The sequence below is a fragment of the Diorhabda sublineata genome, chromosome 7 (genome assembly GCF_026230105.1).
Source record: "Diorhabda sublineata isolate icDioSubl1.1 chromosome 7, icDioSubl1.1, whole genome shotgun sequence".
NCBI classification, from domain to species: domain Eukaryota; kingdom Metazoa; phylum Arthropoda; class Insecta; order Coleoptera; family Chrysomelidae; genus Diorhabda; species Diorhabda sublineata.
In genome coordinates this window covers 23,654,149-23,673,598 of record NC_079480.1, presented here as the reverse complement: position 1 = coordinate 23,673,598, position 19,450 = coordinate 23,654,149, and positions in this window count along the sequence as shown.

Sequence of the window (19,450 nt, the reverse complement as noted above, 5' to 3'; positions counted from 1 at the left end):
GATTAATAGTACTAAAATGCAAATTTTTGATCAATTTGAACCCTCGATCGTTCGTCATCACTGTAGGCTGTTTAGTGCCTTTCCTCAATATTTGGAAATATTTTCGACAACACCAAAATAAACAAAAATAAGCAGTAAACACGCAACCACGAAGCTTTGTGGATTCAAATATCTATTAGAACTTTCAAATATAAAAGACGCATTATACTGTTGTAACTGAGCTCAAATCAGCCCACAGAGGACCTCTGCTGTATCTCTACTTCTATTACTTTCCGCTGTATGCTTTCAACTGACTTTTTACGTCCATTTTGTCCTACATTCAATTTAAACTCGGCATATTTGTGAAAACGGATGGCGATGCATTAATTTGTTCAAAATATCTGTTTAGACTCGCCAGAATTCAAAAATATTTTCGTATCCTTTCTATGCAAGTCTTACAGTGTAATTAGTGAGCGAATTACGTCAGCGCGCAGCCCCGGGCCTACGAAATCGAAATAAAACCATCAACACTACGGTCCATCTTACCGTAAAAAGCCATTTCGAGTTTATTAAGAAAATTATGGAAGAAAGGAATATTGGAAAGGAAAGTTTAAGTCCCAGTAATTACAAAAAATCATTTTTATATACATTTTCAGCAATTTTTTTCATAATTTTCGAAAAAGTAGGTTGTAAACGCGTTTGGTGTCACCTTAGGTTACTAAAAATCAAAAAACTAATAGGAACTCAAACTCTCTAATCGTAATGATGTCAAAAAATTTAAATAATCATTTTTTTTCAAACATAAAAGAAACTAGGCTTTAATAGGTTAATTCTACTACATTTTCTTTATTTGATTTCGATTAGAAATAGTTTTATTCATGATGATAGTGATATAAAATCTTCTTTATATTTAACTGCTGAATAAATCCTATACAAACGTTTAGTACCATCATTTTTCGAAGTTTCTCTTTCATTTGTTTCTAGATTACGGACCATAAAATATATTTTATTGTTTTTCTTGACCCCTTCGTCCTTCCAGTAGAGATGCACGTCCAGCAGTTAAGTCCCCGATGCCAGGATAATACGAACACTTGGCCTGTGTTTTATGGATTTTGGACGGGTCGCTTGCTGACTATCGCAAAATAAACTAGGTAACAGTCTGTGGCATTAAAACCAACGTTCTAGACCGTTTGATAAGTGTTTGTGATGCTAGATTTGTAAGGATCCCATTTTTTTATGTTCATTTCTAAATATAAAACTAATTCTATAGAATCTTTTCTCACTATTCACAGTATCATAAACAAATCTTTACCAAATAGTCAGCAAACAAGATTATGAGTTCTGTATTCTGGAAATCGATGGGAATGCTACATGTTGACTATAATTTCCTAAAAACACACGTGAAACCAGCTTACTGGTAAAAAAGGAGAAGGATTCCAGCGTAAAGTGTGATTCTTATGTAGGATAACCCGTGTCTCATGCAAGTGAAAGATACTACGACTTTCAAATGCTTGGACTACTGAAGAAAGCCCTAGGGATAAAAAATTCAACACAACTATGAGGTACAGCGATTAATGCGCACGTGGTTGTCAAAATTGCCTAAGGAATTTTTCGATACCGGCATCAAAAAGCTTCCAAACACGTGACAAAAATATGTAACTAGAAAAACTCACTCACTTTAAGGTAGACAGCAGTAAGAACTTCCAGCACTACATTTTGAAGTTCGCTCCAATTTATAGTTGTAAAAAAGACTTTCAAGAAAATAACTTAGCTGAAATTGGACCATCCAGGTTTGGAATAGTTGCACGCATTGATGAAGCGGTCTAAGCAACTCAGCATTCATCAGTCAGAAAGATGCAGCGTCTAAAGAACTTAACCGCAATGTTCAAAAATGCGGCAGCAGCTAAATACTTTTATGGCTCTCTCGACCGCTCGATAGGGAGGAACTTAAGCGTTCCCCAAGCTTTGATTGGCTAAACCTTATTGTTAATTTGCGATTAATCTATGTGTTATATACATGTGATTATTTGGTGATTTTTAATCGATTTTTTTCTCTTAATGTAGTGATATAACCCTGTATCTGAGCCTGTATTTCATTCAAACCAAGCTTAAATCGATATTATGAATTGATCAATTATAACAGAAGATTTCAAAGGCTTTGAACCCTCTGTTGATATATTTTAACCTCAAATATTTATTTGGTTATGATGGGAACAGCTTAAATCACTCTAGCTTGTAAATACCAACCCCTGGACAAGACATTTCACTATTACCTGTCATTTCGAAGAGTTTTTTAGCGCGTGGTGTCTTTTAATTCTGTGGAAAGTCTTATTTTTTGTTTGGTTCTCGGAAATCTTTCTCATTGCCTCGATTAAAAAATTTCTTGTATAAGAAAGCCTCTAATCCAAGTCTTGATGTGTTTTATTGTGGGTTGATTCAAGTTTTAGAATCTCTTTTTCTAGTTCGTGAATTGTTGTGTAATTCTAGATATTTTTTACTAACTTAACTCATAGGTAGATACCCTTTTTATGATAAGAATCGTCAAGATCGTCAATTCTAATTTTACTTCAACAATTTTGGCCATTGTAATAACGAATGTGTGAGCTGGTGAAACAACAATTTCTTCTTGATGATCTCTGCCTTCTTTGGGACCCAGTTACTTCTGGAACCATCTTCTTAGTTTCAACTCGCTAAGTATTTGATCTTGTTCGTTCACTGAATTACTTCTGGATTGTTAATCGCCCCTCGTAGAATCAGATTTAAAACAATGTGATACTCAGCGTTTGGAAACTTCAAAAGTAAATTGTTCTAATTACTTATTAGTGGGCAAACATGTTTAATTCAATTTTTGTTTTTCGACAAACAAAACCGTACTAATAATAGTTTTCATTAGAATACTTAATTTGAGAGTGACTCTAATTAGAAGATGAAAAAAGCAAGCGGAATATCCATCCAAAGAATAATAATCAAAAAGTTTTCTGTATAAAATAAACGGGAGTATTTTAAATAACAACAAAGTATCTCATTTTCTACCTTCGCCTTGAAGTATTATGATAACAATTTAAACAACATTTTCTGGCGCCATCAACGTTACGCTTTAGCTTCCGTCTTCTACAGTACATTGTTCTCATACTCCACTGCTCTATAGGAGCTCCAGAAATGCTTTTCAGCTTTATTATTATCACACAGGATGGTCCTTGAAATTGAGCAAACGAATAAAAAAGAGAAATACACGCTACGCTAACTTTGCTGTACACTTTCAGTCAAAAGTTTATACTTTTTTCTAAATATTTCATTCATTTTTCTCACTATTAACTGAATTTAAATACCGAGTTATTCATGTAGCAGGAATTTTTGTTAGTAACGTAAAAAAAATTAATATTGAAATACCTTATGGTAATAATTCATTGCATCAGGGACTTTCAACGTGGCATCATCACCTCAGAGTTCCATCAAAACACATGGTTTTGCAAGAAATTTCGAAATTAAGTTACTTTACTTCAAAATCTACCCCATACCGATACGTACAAATTATCGTAAGTGGTAAAAACTACCCTCTATTTTCAAAATTCAATAAAGTGAAATTTAAAGCACATTTGCAGGATCAAAATAAAGATTGTATGATGTTTTAGGATACTGTTTATGTTTTTAAACGCTTAATCAATGTATCATTAAAAACCAACTACTCTTATGATGAAATTGAAAAAAAAAAAACAAATATAATACTTTTTTTAATATAATTTATAATATAATAAACTCAAATGTTTCTTCTTCATTAAGCTCATCAAAAGAAGGAAAATCTTTGGCCGTTTTTTCAGAAAAAGAGCAGTTCAAACTTCATTTCGTTAATTTTGTCAATTACAACTACGGATATTAACCAAATGCGGCTGTTTTTGCTTGATTACTTCGCTCAAACGTTGAAATAATTTTGTATAATACTCGTTGATAGTTTTTTATTTTTCAATATAGTCAATGAAAATTATCTTACGCGTTTCGTTTCGAAAAATCGCCTAATGTCTCTCGAACCAACCATAGATGTGTTTACAACGCTTTAAATTGTGAGTAGATCTCAGCTTTCGGTTAACTAAACCCAAATATTTCTTCCATCAAACCACATACATTCGCATCAAATGTCCATTATATACCCCGGAATTGATAGCTACACCATGTGGAATCATTTCGACATAGATTAAATTTTTATAATTCCACACAACACGATTCTCCTTTCAAATCGACCTCTTTCTGCAACGAATCTGTCTAATTGTCGCATATTCTGGTTGTTTGGATAAATCGATTTTTGTCTAATGAAACTATAATCTTTTGGGAAGGCAGGAGTTATGATTGACTAGATCCAATTCTACAATCACTGATGTTCGTGAAATGTTGAGTATGACAGCGAATCAAAATTGACGGCTTTTATATCAAACAATCGCGAATAGCTGCAATGTTGTCTGCAGAAGGAACTAACAACAATAATTTTACGAAAACTTGAGTTATAATTTCCATCTCATCATCAATAGCTTCCCTCAGTTTCTCGAGAGTATTTGGGAGCTGGCTTATAGTCCTGACCCTTCTCTTCCCATCCCATGGATGTAAAGTTGTTTTTTCTAAAGAAATTTCATCACAAACAAACCACGAACCTTTAAGGATTCTTTAAAAGTTGACTTATGGTACTGCCCCTCCTCTTCATCTCATCCCATGGATATAAAGTTGTTTTTTTCAAATTAATTTCATCACAAACAAACCACGAACCTTTAAGGCTTCTTTAAAAGCTGACTTATAGTCCTGACCCTTCTCTTCATATCCTATGGATGTAAAGCTGATCTTTTTGAAGAAATTTCATCGCAAAGAAACCACGAACCTTTAAGACCTCTTCGGGAGCTAACTTATGGTCCTGATCCTTCTCTTCATCTCATCTCATAGATGTAATGTTGTTTTTTTCAAATAAATTTCATCTCAAACAAACCACGAACCTCTAAGACTTCTTTGGGAGCTAATTTGTGGTCATGATCCTTCTCTTTATCTCATCTCATGGATGTAACGTTGTTTTTTTCAATGAAATTTCATCACAAACAAACCACGAATCTTTAAGACCTCTTTGGATGCTGACTTATGGTCCTGACCCTTCCCTTCATCTCATCCCATGATCTAAAGATGTTCTTTCTGAAGGAATTCCATCACAAACAAACCACAAACTTTTAAGACCTCTTGGAAGCTGACTTATAGTCCTGACCCTTCTCTTCATATCCTATGGATGTAAAGCTGATCTTTTTGAAGAAATTTCATCGCAAAGAAACCACGAACCTTTAAGACCTCTTCGGGAGCTAACTTATGGTCCTGATCCTTCTCTTCATCTCATCTCATAGATGTAACGTTGTTTTTTTCAAATAAATTTCATCTCAAACAAACCACGAACCTCTAAGACTTCTTTGGGAGCTAATTTGTGGTCATGATCCTTCTCTTTATCTCATCTCATGGATGTAACGTTGTTTTTTTCAATGAAATTTCATCACAAACAAACCACGAATCTTTAAGACCTCTTTGGATGCTGACTTATGGTCCTGACCCTTCCCTTCATCTCATCCCATGATCTAAAGATGTTCTTTCTGAAGGAATTCCATCACAAACAAACCACAAACTTTTAAGACCTCTTGGAAGCTGACTTATAGTCCTGACCCTTCTCTTCATATCCTATGGATGTAAAGCTGATCTTTTTGAAGAAATTTCATCGCAAAGAAACCACGAACCTTTAAGACCTCTTCGGGAGCTAACTTATGGACCTGATCCTTCTCTTCATCTCATCTCATAGATGTAACGTTGTTTTTTTCAAATAAATTTCATCTCAAACAAACCACGAACCTTTAAGACTTCTTTGGGAGCTAATTTGTGGTCATGATCCTTCTCTTTATCCCATCTCATGGATGTAACGTTGTTTTTTTCAATGAAATTTCATCACAAACAAACCACGAATCTTTAAGACCTCTTTGGATGCTGACTTATGGTCCTGACCCTTCTCTTCATCTCATCCCATAGATCTAAAACTGTTCTTTTCAATGAAATTACATCACAAACAAACCACAAATTTTTAATGGTTCTTTGAAAGCTGCCTGATGGTCCTGAAAGTCTTAAACTCATTTAACGTCTATAAACACCATAAAGCTGTCTTTTCGCTATGCAATTTTCAAGCTTCTTTAGTAAAACTTCTCTATCTACAGATTGATTCAATTTAGGATGTTTCTCTAGATGGCGTCGAAGGAAAATAATTTACTACAATCTAAACGGATCCTGTGGATGTATCCTCAGCAAATAGTTATCATAATAGATAACTAACGCAATGAGGATAACAAATTTTTCATTAAATACCGATTTGATTGAAAATTCTCCTTCTGTCATCTATCTTCAATCAATTATCGTGAATTTTCACTAAGATTATGTTCTGCTAGAGATTTTTCGCTCATTCTTTCTCATAAAAATGTCAAATCTAATTATTTCGAAACTTATTTCATGTCAATCTTCACCTATATTAAATAACCAGAATGCTCTACTAATTTCGAACTCTAACTGGAGTTAACCTCACTTTTTTTCCTAATCACTTAACGTTTTATGCAAGTTTCGATCCAATCTGCTGTTTAATTACACAAAGTTGAGAAAATACCATTGGCACACGATTTCTTTTTCGGTTAATAAGGAAAACCTGAGATGAAAGTTTCGTTAAAAAAATGTATAAACTTTAATTAATTTCGCGAACCAAGTAGTGCGATATATAAATTATACTTTTTATAACCTCATTTCGAAACACCCATTATTTTTAGTCGTTACTCCTGCAGAGAAAATTAAGGACAAATTCATCGATAAATAATATAGAAATGATGTAATATTCATGTATACCATAAAAATATTTCTTGTATGAAATTATGGAAAATTTGGAAGAACAACGTAAGCCTCGAAAAATCGGAGTTTTAACAGTTAATGAATAATATTAATATTTAGTTGTTCTAAACAAACATTTATGTAAAAGTTTTGATGATCTGATTGTGTTAAACATAATTTTTCAATTAACAAATTGTCCTACTACGATTTCAGGGGGTACAACGTTGTCTTCTTGCAAGCCAATAAATTGTGGAGTGCCTCAAGGCTCAGTACTAGACCCCTAGTTTCCTCTGTTGATCAACGACATTGCCTATATAGTCATCAGTGGTAAAAAATATCTTTTTGTAGACGATACTAGTTTTTCTTGACCTTTACCTCACGGCACTTCATTGGACCATATCTAATCACTCTTAAATCATGATGCAATTCTAATCTGTGTCTCAAAGTTCTTAAAACAAAAGTTTTATCGTATAAAAATACTTTACAGCCTTTTGTATTAAATGACAATAGCTTTAAGGTCGTTGAATCTGTAAAATTCTTAGGGCTTGTTTGTAGACAATTCTCTATAATCTCTATAACAGTTTATTATGAGTTGTATCTCCGATATGCCCAGAAAATAATCCGATGGGGCCAAATCTGGCTAATAGGATGCATGAGGTAGCAATTCAAACTTTAATTTATTAATTTCGGCCATTGCAATCATGAAACTACAAAAGAGAGCTGTTTTATTCATCTTTGAATCCGTTTCCCTAATTCGTAAGCACGCTTCTCCAGTTTTAGAAAGATCATTGCACAGCAACCCACTTAGGAACACCAATTAGTTGAGAGCTCAATACTTTACAATGTCAAAAATGCCAAATCATTTGCCAATTGAAATCAAATCTATAACATCTTTTCCAGGATGTCGCAATAATTTGGCGTATTTACTGGAAAGGACTTTCAATTTAATATTTATACTTCATGTTTTGATTTTATTTTAATTGTGTCTAGAAGAAATTAATTTTGACAAGATGAAAAACTATTACAAATCGAAGACAGACTTTTTCAAATAATTTATCTACTGGTTTAAATACCCCAATACGTCTATGGATCCATAATGCTTCATAAATTTATTACTCTTCCATGGATAAAAATGGACTACTAATACCAAGCTTTATTGACTTTTGTTTAGATAGAAAAGTTGTTCATTATCAACCAAAAAATAATTTGATATGCTAATCGAATAGATCTAGATCTCAATGTCCTCAATAGAAATCTGTTGGTGATTTTTGAGTTTTGACATCTCTCTTAGAAATTTATGCTTATTTAGATTCGTGAGAAGAACTTAGACCTGTCACTTATGTATCTACATCTGTTAGAGCTAAAACTCAAACTCTAGCTACATTGGTACGTCCATAGATAACTTTTGGAAATTTGTTAAAAACGATCCCCTTAAGGACTTTTTAACAAGGAATGTGAAGGTTTATGTTAGGAATATACCTTTAAACAGTCACTACTCAGTTTCTTTTTTCGGTCCATTGTTTTGATTGTTCTTTTATTGCCAAACACTCGATGGAAACGTCTTTACGACGATGTTTTTGTTCAACTGTGAGCAAACTCGGCATCCATCTTGCACATAGCTTTTTCATATCCAAATTTCCAATTAATACGCGATGTACCACGCTTTTTGAAATGTCTACTATGTCTGCTAGCTCGAAGCTTTGTGAATTTTCTTCAACATTTCTGGAGTCGTCATCTATTTGGTCGACCATTGCGATGCTGGTCGACCTGGATTAAACTCTGCTATCAAATATTTCACTTTTGATAGCGAAGGAGTAGTCTTACCCAGGGTATACTCTAGTTTAGCTTTTATATTGATTGGTGATGACCATGTATACAAATTCACTGGAAACGTTCACTAAACTAGATGGCGCCTTCAAACACATGTATAAATTGTGTGTTTTTAATATTTCTATTCATTACTCGAAAGAAACTTTAACGTCACAACCGTAACGATTCACGTTCTATATCTTCGTAGAGCAGACTTTTTCCTGAAAACTAAAAATGAAATTATATTTTTAAGCCCCGCGCCACCCCAACTAAATAGAATGTCTCTTCGATTGAAACAGTCTTGTACATTGTTGCTGAATCGTTGTAACGCTCGAGTACCCTATACCGATTCTTTTCAGCTAGTCTACAAGTGTCTTTGTGAAAGAATGAGCCCGCAGAAGTGTGATTCGTTGGCGTAATTTTACTTCGCAACTAATTATATTTCCGCCACATTTTCCTTTTGTTTTAAGCTCTACTTTAGCGATTTGAGTGTGTGCATCTGTTCGAGATAAACTCGTGGCTATTGTTGCATGCCCTTCTAGTAACTTTGTTTCACAATTTCACACTTCGCAGGTTCATTTTCAAGTAGAAATCACTTTCGGTTTTGCTTGTTTATCTTTACAACTATCAAAGTTAAAAACGAATTTTGTTATTTCATAAACGAAGCTCCTAATGATAAACATCTGGCGACGAAAATAATGAATATTACAGTTTGTTTTTATTATCAAAAAAAAATAAACACGTTTACTGTACTATTAAAAAATGAGGTTAACTATGGAGTTATCCGACGACATTTCTTAAAGGTTGTTCGACGAAAACACAACAGGAAGTTCGGTTATCGCAGGAAAAGGAGCACATGGTTGCCAAACCACTAACGAGGTCTGCTGACATTACAACCTCTACTTACGCGACAGATGATAGTGCCATTTTGATTAGAGTCTTCTCGAGTTTTGGCTCTCAATAGATTTGTATTAGTTGATAATTTTTTGTTAGAAATGTGTGATTTAGAAAAATATGTATCATATTTCAATCATTGATGATTGAACCTTTCTTAGAGATTGAAATGCTTCAAAAATATTTTTAGTTTTTTGGAAGTTATGTGATTTAATTTTAAACTGCAAATAGAATGGAATCAATATTTCATGTGAAAATTTCAATTGAAGCTGTTTATCTACATTAATTTGAGGAACTTTTTCTAGATTGTTTGTTTTTCTATTGTGTGAATCAAATCAAGATACTTTTAATTTGTATTAGATTCTTTCTAGACACTTTTCCTGTTTCCTGGATTCTACAAACGCTTGTTTCTCAGCAATTTTAGGGATTTTTTTTTATTCGTATGAGTCGATTCTAAATACTTTTTGTTTTCCTGATTAAATTCTAGACTCCTTTAAGTATATTTTATAATTTTAACAAACTTTTTATTTGTCTCAGTCAATTCTAGAAATTTTCAATTGTCTTCTATTTTTACTAGAAGCTTTTTTGTTAGCTCGAGTCGATTTCAGAAACTTTTTCGTTCATTTGATTAGATTATAGACATATTTTTGTTTTATATGTCAATTTTAGACACTTTTTATTGTGTTTGATTCTTTCTAGACACTTTTTTGTACGTCTGAGTCGATTTTAGAGACCTTTTCTTCGTTTGATTCAATTTTAGAGACTTTTTCGTTCGGTCGATTCGATTCTAGATTTATTTTTGTTTGTTTAAGTCAATTCTAGACACTTTTAATTATTTTCCAATTTTTTCTACACACTTTTTTTGTTCTGGTTGATTTTAAAGTTCTTTTGTTCGTTTGAATCAATTTTGAAATCTTTTTCGTTAATTTTTCGTCTATGGTGATTTTAGAGGTTTTTTGTTCTTTGTATTCAATTCTAAACATTCTTTTGTTTGTCTTAGTCAATTCTAGACACTTTTAATATGTTCGTTTGATTGAATTTTGGAAACTTTTTCGTTCATTCGATTCGATTCTAGACTTCTTTTTGTTTGTTGCAGTCAATTCTAGACACTTTTTATTATGTTTGATTCTATCTATACACTTTTTTGTTCATCTGCGTCGATTTTAGAGTCCCTTTGTTCGCTTGATTCAATGTTAGTGACTTTCTCGTCCGTTCGATTCGATTCGATTTTTTTTATTAGTTTGAGTCGATTTTAGAGACCTTTTCGTTCGTTCGATTCAATTCTAGACATCTCTTTGTTTGCTTCAGTCAATTCAATCAATTCTAGACACTTTTTATTGTGTTTGATTCTTTCTAGACACTTTTTTTCGTTTGTGTCGATTTTAGAGGTTTTTTATTTGTTGGATTCGCTTCTAAACATCTTATTGTTTGTCTTAGTCAATTCTAGACACTTTTATTGTATTTTATTCTTTTTCTAAACACTTTTTTGCTTATTCGAGTCGATGTTATAGACTTTTCCTTAGTTTTAGTCAATTATAGAGATTATTAATCGTGTTCTATTATTTCTAGACAATTTTTTATCCGTCTGAGCCCATTTTAGATATTTTTTTGTTCGTTGGAGTCGATTATAGATACTTATTTTATGTTTAAGTCAATTTTAGACACTTTTTGTTCATTTGAGTGGATTATAGAGATTTTTTGTTCGTATGAAACGATTCTAGACATTTAATAAGAGTTTCCAGCCGTAATAGATATTTTAAAAGTCCGTTTAGACTTCTAGAGACATTTTTTGTTCATTAGAGTAAATTGTAAACACTTCAGTCAGCTTCAGAGACTTTTTGTTCGTGTAAGTCGATTACAGAAAGGTTTTAACAGCTCTCAGCCATTCTAAATTCTTCCTCATTGTCTAAGTCCATTAGAGAAACTTATAATTGAGATCAAATCTTTTTAGAATGTTTTATTACTCGTTTAAGTCGATTCTAGACTTTTTTTGTTTGTCTGACTCCATTTTAGACACTTTTTGTTCATCTGAGTCGATTTTAGACAATTTTTCGTCCGTTTCTAGACAGATTATAGAGTTCATGGCCGCTCTAGACATTTTGAAAGTCCATTTGTGTTTCTAGAGACTATTTTTTGTTTGTTAGAATAAATTGTTGACAATCCAGTCAACTGTAAAGTGTCACTTCTAGACACTTGTTATAATTTCAGCGTCCATTCTAAACATTTTTACGTAGCATTAAAAATTAAATTTGGTTATGTATCTACTTGGGTTTCGTTTTTGTTCAATTCGACCCCCTAAATTGATTTATAGTGTACTAAAATTCCGGAAGCTGATTTTCAATATCAAAAACTGTAAAAAAATGGCTACCAGACACACGCACTCCCTTGCTTGCCTTGTTTAAACACTGCTAATCAATAGTATACGATAAAGTGACTGAAAATCATGCAATGCACTCGTTTGAATTGAAAAGATCCAGCTGATAAAAATAAAGGAATTAGTTTAGATAATTCTCTCTTAAATTATCTATGGATTTTTATATTGATGAAGAATGTACTACACGACAATGAATCACTGTAGTTATCAAGGTGTGAGACTAAATACTCATAGAACTGTCGTCGAGATCATAATTTGATTTATTTCAAACCGCACCAGTACGTTGAAACAATCAAAGTTTCTAAATTTGAAGTATCCAGTCGCAAAACAATTTAATATAAAGTTGAAGTGCAGAAGTACAAAAGTCCTCATTAATTTTGAAGAGTCCGAAGGACATTACGACGCCGTTAAGGACTTTGAGGTGAAATTATCGTGGAAGTATGACCACGGCCATATCCTCGAGCTTTAATTTGTATTGTTAATTTCCAGTTTGAAGATTTGATATTCAAATATGTAGTATAATGATGCAGCAGACGCTGGTTTTTGAATGGAAATCACAGCTTGAGTGCTGCTTCTTTTCTCAGATAAGATTTATAATAAAGCTTTTGTTAGTTATGTTTTACATGGTAGATATGTTGTTTTTTTCCTATATACCAAAAAAAAAATATTAAAGCCGATCTAGAAAACGGAGTAAAAAAATTAAGACAACAACTTTCGAAAAGATAGTCACGAAAAAATGATAAATTTGAAGAAAACCAAGAGGCTAAAGTTAGATTTATGGGAGCATTATGAAAATTTGGAACTTCGGGAGGAATAAAACTCAAAAAAGACAAACACCTGAATAACATGCACGGACTAGAAAAAACTTACGTTCTTACGAGTGCTTCCACTTTAGTTTAGAGATGGTGCTAAATAAGGACTGTGGTGCCATCATTTCGATTATCTGACTATTTAAAAACGTTTTTGTTCTTTTGAACACATCTGGTGAAGAAATGATGGAACAAATGGAACCTATTTCGAAAAAAAAAACAGGTGACCATTCGCTTCGTGTTGAAACCACTTTTGTTATATTTGATTCGTCTTGAAAGACCCATACAGTCGATTATTGTTCAGTTTTTCCTTACTATGAGATTTATTTATTGATATTTTCTATCACAGGAGTCCACCTTCAAGAAATTCATCCTGTAGCGAAGTGAGACCACGATTGAATTCGAAAAACCAGCAAAACACGGAGACTCGAATTGGTGCTTCATCATCAAAAATCTAAGCTAGTTGATCATCAAATTGCTGTTGTTTTAACTCCATTTTTTGACCAAATAGAATGTTTAAAGTATCTGTAAACAAATATAACTCATATGACAACACTTTATGAATACGTTCACCATTAAAAAAGTCAAACTATTCCTCGTAGCGTTCATTAAAAACTATACATCGTTTGTCTATTGTGAGATATTTGTTTCCAAGATATTTGCTTTTGTATTATACCTCTCCAAGCTTCCATCTCACCCTCAATTAACTACCTCACTTAATCTCATCTTTTCATATCTTTTAGTCTTTCATTTCTTGTTGTACATCGTTTTTTTTTTCTAATCCTAGTCGATTGATTGATTTCGTCTTTCCAGATCTTTGTCTATTTCCTAATTTGTCTTTGTCGACTGCGCGTTTTCGTCGTTGTTCAAAATTCATAGCTATATGTTGATACGAATAATTAATTACTCTTTGATTAACTTCTACTTTTATTTCTTTGGATATCTAAAATCTGTGCACCGGTTGGTTGGACAAAATTTCATTGTTTTGAGAAATGAAACTGTTATTCAAATCGTATAACATATACATATTGTGTACGGGTATGCATTCCCTGTTGCTCTAAGTTATTCACAGAAATACTTTTCCACAAAATAGAACGATTCCTAAAGAACAGACTCATATCATATATCAAAATTATTGCGGAATTTTTCTTCATATTAAACATTATTTCATGGTATGCATTGCTCGTTCCTCTCTTGTTTTTTTTTCTCTGAATTTACGACAGATATAAATTTTCTAAACTAGATTTTTTTGTTTTAAGTAAGAAAAGCTTGTAAATTGGAATAAATGATATTAAACTTGATGAAATTCATCTCTTATTTTCATATATCGCCCCTTTCAACAACGTCATATCTCAAAAATCGACAATTTCGAGTTATGACTATTTTCTGATTGTACTGAAAGAGTAGTATGTCCTTGCAAGTTCGTCATTTTTTTAACCTTGACCTCTAGAGACCAGTAGTGCGGTTTCCGCATTATAAAATATTCCATCAGTGTTTATTTCAATAGCGTCACAAGCCAGCTGGTCTTGAGGAAGAAATGTCAGTGCCTTTTAGTGCAAAAGTGGATTATTTCTTCACAACACAGTATTGCACAAAAGGTAAGTACAATTTCCATTCTTATTTTTGTATAAAAAATGTATTGGATTGTAGTTGTATTCAGGACAGTATTGTATGGGAAATGAAAAGCTTATTATTCTGTTTTATTTTGATTTATCTTGCCCAGTCAGTTTGTGAAATGTATTGACTTATGACGCTATTGCCAATAATGCTTTTTCCCTCATAAAAAATGGTTTTTGATCGATTGGTTTTGTGAGACTGTTTCAATAAAAAGTCAGCCGCTTATATTGAAAATGTGCAGGTTTATTTTGGAATATGTCATTATTGCTAGTAACAAACCTACTGTTTTATTTCATAACTGAATATAGTTTGTTACTTTATGGATTGTCTTCAATTAGTAATTAACGTTTTTCATTTTCAGATTGATCATTATGATGACTTATCGAGGGAAAAAAATGTTAGCCTTAGCTTTAAACATCGATCAAAATGAAAATTTATCAGAAAGTGGAAGTGAGAAAATTTTAAGGTACATAGACTATAATATGAGATTTCACGGGTCGTCATGCCACTCGGTTTGAATTGAACTCCCCTATTCACAGCAAATTGTTTACCTTTTGACATAGTGATGTCATGGAGGCATCTTCAAACGACCTTTCCGCCTTCCTAGAAGGCCGCCCTTCCTCACTTCCAGTTTCCCTTCAATTTTTTACTTATTTATTTTCCTATCGATTCTTTCTAAGCTGCTCAATTTTACAGTTTTCGATCTAAGCTAATGATAAATTTAGATAATTATTGTGTATAAACAAATACCATATAACTTTTCTTTTTTGGGGATGATGTTGTGAGGGTTAATATAATAAAACAATGACACCATCGGGGTACACAAGGATATAACATTTTATTCAGATAATTGCAGTGGACAGCAAAAGAACCAGCTCATACCCAAAATACCAATTTTATTGGTAAGATGAATCATGAATCGATGCATACGAACCCAAAACTAAACACAAGTTGGTTCCACCAAGAAGTACCTCGAAGCAAAGGTTTTTATCGAACTATCGATCAACATTTGTTCACCAGATGTAATTGGAAAAATCAATCTCCAACAGAACAGAAATATCGAAAAAGACGCTTTTGATATATCAATAAATATTTTTAACAACGAGATCAATTTTGTGATATTCGATTCGAAACCATTCGTCTTCCCCAAGTAAAGGGGGTTCGTCTCTAAACGGCCAAGCAAAATGAACGGATCGATTAAACTTTGCACTAATGGAAAACATGATTGATTGTTTCATGACTCTTTTATTGTTTCATTTCCTGATTTTAATTACGTAGATGTTCGTGAACTCTTAATGAGATAATAAACTGCCACGTCACGTCTTTTTTTTTTCGTATTATATTATACGTTCCAATAATACACACAGGAAAAAAGTTTCAGTGATTTACTATCTAATACGCTAGATTTTTGACCACCTCTCCAATCGATTTTTCCAAAGCTAGTTTTATAATTTCGTCTACAAATTTAGTGACTGTTTGATCTATCTTTAGATGCTTTTACTATAAATTATGTGTGGACTTCTTGAGGACATCTCTGAATTCAAGTTTGGTTCAGGTTTGGTTATATGATGCAGCTCAAAATCCTTAATTAGTACTGGATATTATTTCTGAAAGTAATTTATTCAAAAATGTTGTCTTCTACGCCGTCTAATGCGATCTACTTTTATTTTGCTAACGCCTCCTCTTCTAGCCAATAGCTCTATAGGTTCAGCATCAACCGTAGGATCTGTAGATTCCATCTCATTCGTTATAAATTTATGTTGTGCTCAAACATTTTTGGATCCTATGTTTTGTACAGATAACTTTCCATGCTGACTAACCGTAGCTCAAATTCCCGAACTGCACTTCGAATTGGTTCACCAGCCACTGCATTCACCAGATCTGATCCACAACGACTTTTTTTTGTTCCATAACCTTCAAGTTTCATTTTCAGGAGAACATAAAGATAACAAATATTGTTTGGAAGGGTTGATGATTTTGTTTATTTGTTATATGTCAATTAATGCTAAAAAAACAATAATTTTTTAATAAAAAAATCATTTAATTCAGTTTACTTCGAAAAATTTTGATTTTATAAGTGAAATATATGGAAAATGAAGAAGCTAACTAAATTTTTTTACTAATAAAACTTCACTTAACTTTATAAAAACTGTTCACCAACAAAAAATTTTAGTAAGGTTAGGGTAAGTCTGTAAAAACACAGCATGCCACGTATTTTTTTCAGATTATCGCCCCTTCCTTACATTTTCTCATTCTTTATCCAAACACCGGCATATGAAGAGAAAAGTCGATAGTTACAACCCCTATTTAATAATAAATTCAAAAAATAAAATTGAACATCTGTTGCAATGGGGTATAAATAGTAACAATAAAATATTACCGTCTCCATGTTGAACCATCCTTATATTTCTACTAGAATATCAACAAGTAATGACAGTTTTCAATTTTTCAATGAAAAAATGTTGACAATTCGATGAAATACGAGGGTAGTACAAATATAATCCAGACAAACGCTGTATGTGGCTTGATTATGTGTTAGCCGAGTGCTACGACCATGAGTGAAAGTCAAACCGCCGAGAATGTTGCTTAAGGTGGGTTCTAAAACGAATACGGACTTATCGTCACGCCTAACCGCAGGAGATAACGGCAACGTTTGACTGAAAACCCGTGTATATCACTTTTTCACCCCACATTTTTTTAACACGCCAGGTATTTACGATATTTCTTTTCTGCGGTTAGACGTGGCGATAATCCTACTACTTACCGAGGTAGTAAAAACCATGATCATGACAAAAGTGTTATATACACTGTAACCCAAACGATCCTTTACAGTTATTTTCTTGCTGTAGTACTGAAGATGTCTAGTGTTTATAACTGATTTGAACTTTGGTCACTGCTACACCTAGCATCTTCAGTACAATTTACATTCTTATTTTTGTATAAAAAATGTATTGGATTGTAATTAGATTCAGTGTTTATTTCAATAGCGTCACAAGCCTGTTGGTCTTGAGTGGTTAAGGAAGAAATGTTAGTGCCTTTTAGTGCAAAAGTGGATTATTTCTTCAGAGCACAGTATTGGACAAAAGGTAAGTACAATTTCCATTCTTATTTTTGTATAAAAAATGTATTTTAATCAAAAAATGTTGACAATTCGATGAAATACGAGGGTAGTACAAATATAATCCAGACAAACGCTGTATGTGGCTTGATTATGTGTTAGCCGGGTGCTACGACCATGAGTGAAAGTCAAACCGCCGAGAATGATGCTTAAGGTGGGTTCTAGAACGAATACGGACTTATCGTCACGCCTAACCGCAGGAGATAACGGCGAAGTTTGACTGAAAACCCGCGTATATAACTTTTTCACCCCACATTTTTTTTAACACGCCAGGTATTTACGATATTTCTTTTCTGCGGTTAGACGTGGCGATAATCCTACTACTTACCGAGGTAACAAAAACCGTGATCATGACAAAAGTGTTATATACACTGTAACCCAAAAGATCCTTTACTTGCTATAGTACTAAAGTGTTTAAAGCTGATTTGAACTTTGGTCACTGCTATACCTAGCATCTTAAGGAGTTTATTTAGACATTACCTCATATATTCTATAGATATTTTTTTGGTTGTACGTTTCCAGAAGTATCTTAATCTGCTTCTACTATAAAAGCTTTATCCTTTTTCTGACAAAAATCTACGAATAGCTGCTAATTAAGACATTCCACCACATTCTGTCATTCCGACAGGTCCTCATAATATTCGAGTTTTCCACGTGTAGTTTCTTTTTGTTTTCCCTTGGTTCTATAAGACATTCCAGGAGGTATTTTCTTTTAGAGCAGTTTAACCGCCTTAAATACCAGTCTACTACTAACAAAGTTTTGTTTGTTTGAATAAAGACATGTATTAAAAACAGTATTTTGTTTTATTATCTTGTACATTATCATTGATATCATATGATTTTTATTTCGCTATTATACGGAAATAAATTAGAAAAATCGAGTAAATCTAATCATTCATTATGATAAGAGGATTAATGTGATTGTTGATATGATGATAAATCGTCTCTAACTAGGAAAAGAGATTAGATTTCAAGTTATATTCACAACAAATCAGATCATAAGTTTTGAAAGTTGGAAATCAGTTTAAAAAATTATCAAAAACGACTGTGCAGGCGCTTGCAATACCAGTGTATTATAATTCAAAAGAATATCCCAACACCCAGTATTTCTGAAATCTTTTACTTTATTTTGTATATTTTTTCTAACTGTAGGTTTAAAAATATACATCATGTAAGAAAAGTTATAATATGGGACAAAAAATTTGTACAAACTGTTTTAATTCAAAGACTGAATCAGCACCTAGTCAGCTCGTTTTCTAAACGAGTTGTCTAGAAGCCTTGAATGCTGGGAAAATTAGGAAAAAGACGGGGAAAACCAAGTGGTTTACGGGAATTTTCTAATATTTCTATCGATGACGATTTGGAAACGTATTTTGTGTATGCAAATTGGAAGTTGTAAGTATATGCTGCTCTAGAAATTGAACTCATCAGACAAAGATGGTTCTATCAGGTTCTATCAGATGATATATATATAGTAAGTATTGATATTAACCATTCCAACCTAACCATTCCACTACCTAACCATGAGATGTATATCGTCAATTTAAAAATTAGTCCTCTTCAATTCACGTAATCATACATACCTATATCAATTTTTGCACGTTTTTTTCTTTAATCTATTGAAGAAATAATTGTTTGTTAGAACCACATCAAAGTTCTGTTTATTTCAGTGTAGTTTGGAAACACGATATCATTAACTGCCTACTATCGATATTAGTCGAGAGTATAACAACCCCTTAAGTAATTAAACTTATGCCAAGTTTCAATACGTAGATATCAACAACGAGCAGTATTCTGTTTCCCAATTGAAGTTCTGACTTCCAAATTGATTAATATAATATAACTGGCTTGGGATATATACCACTTCTACCAAAATATACTGAGTTAACAATCCTCAAGAGACAAATTTGAGTCTATTATCACCTTTTTCCTTGGTTATCAAAAAAAAGTAGATGTAATATTGTAAAAAAGTAATTTATT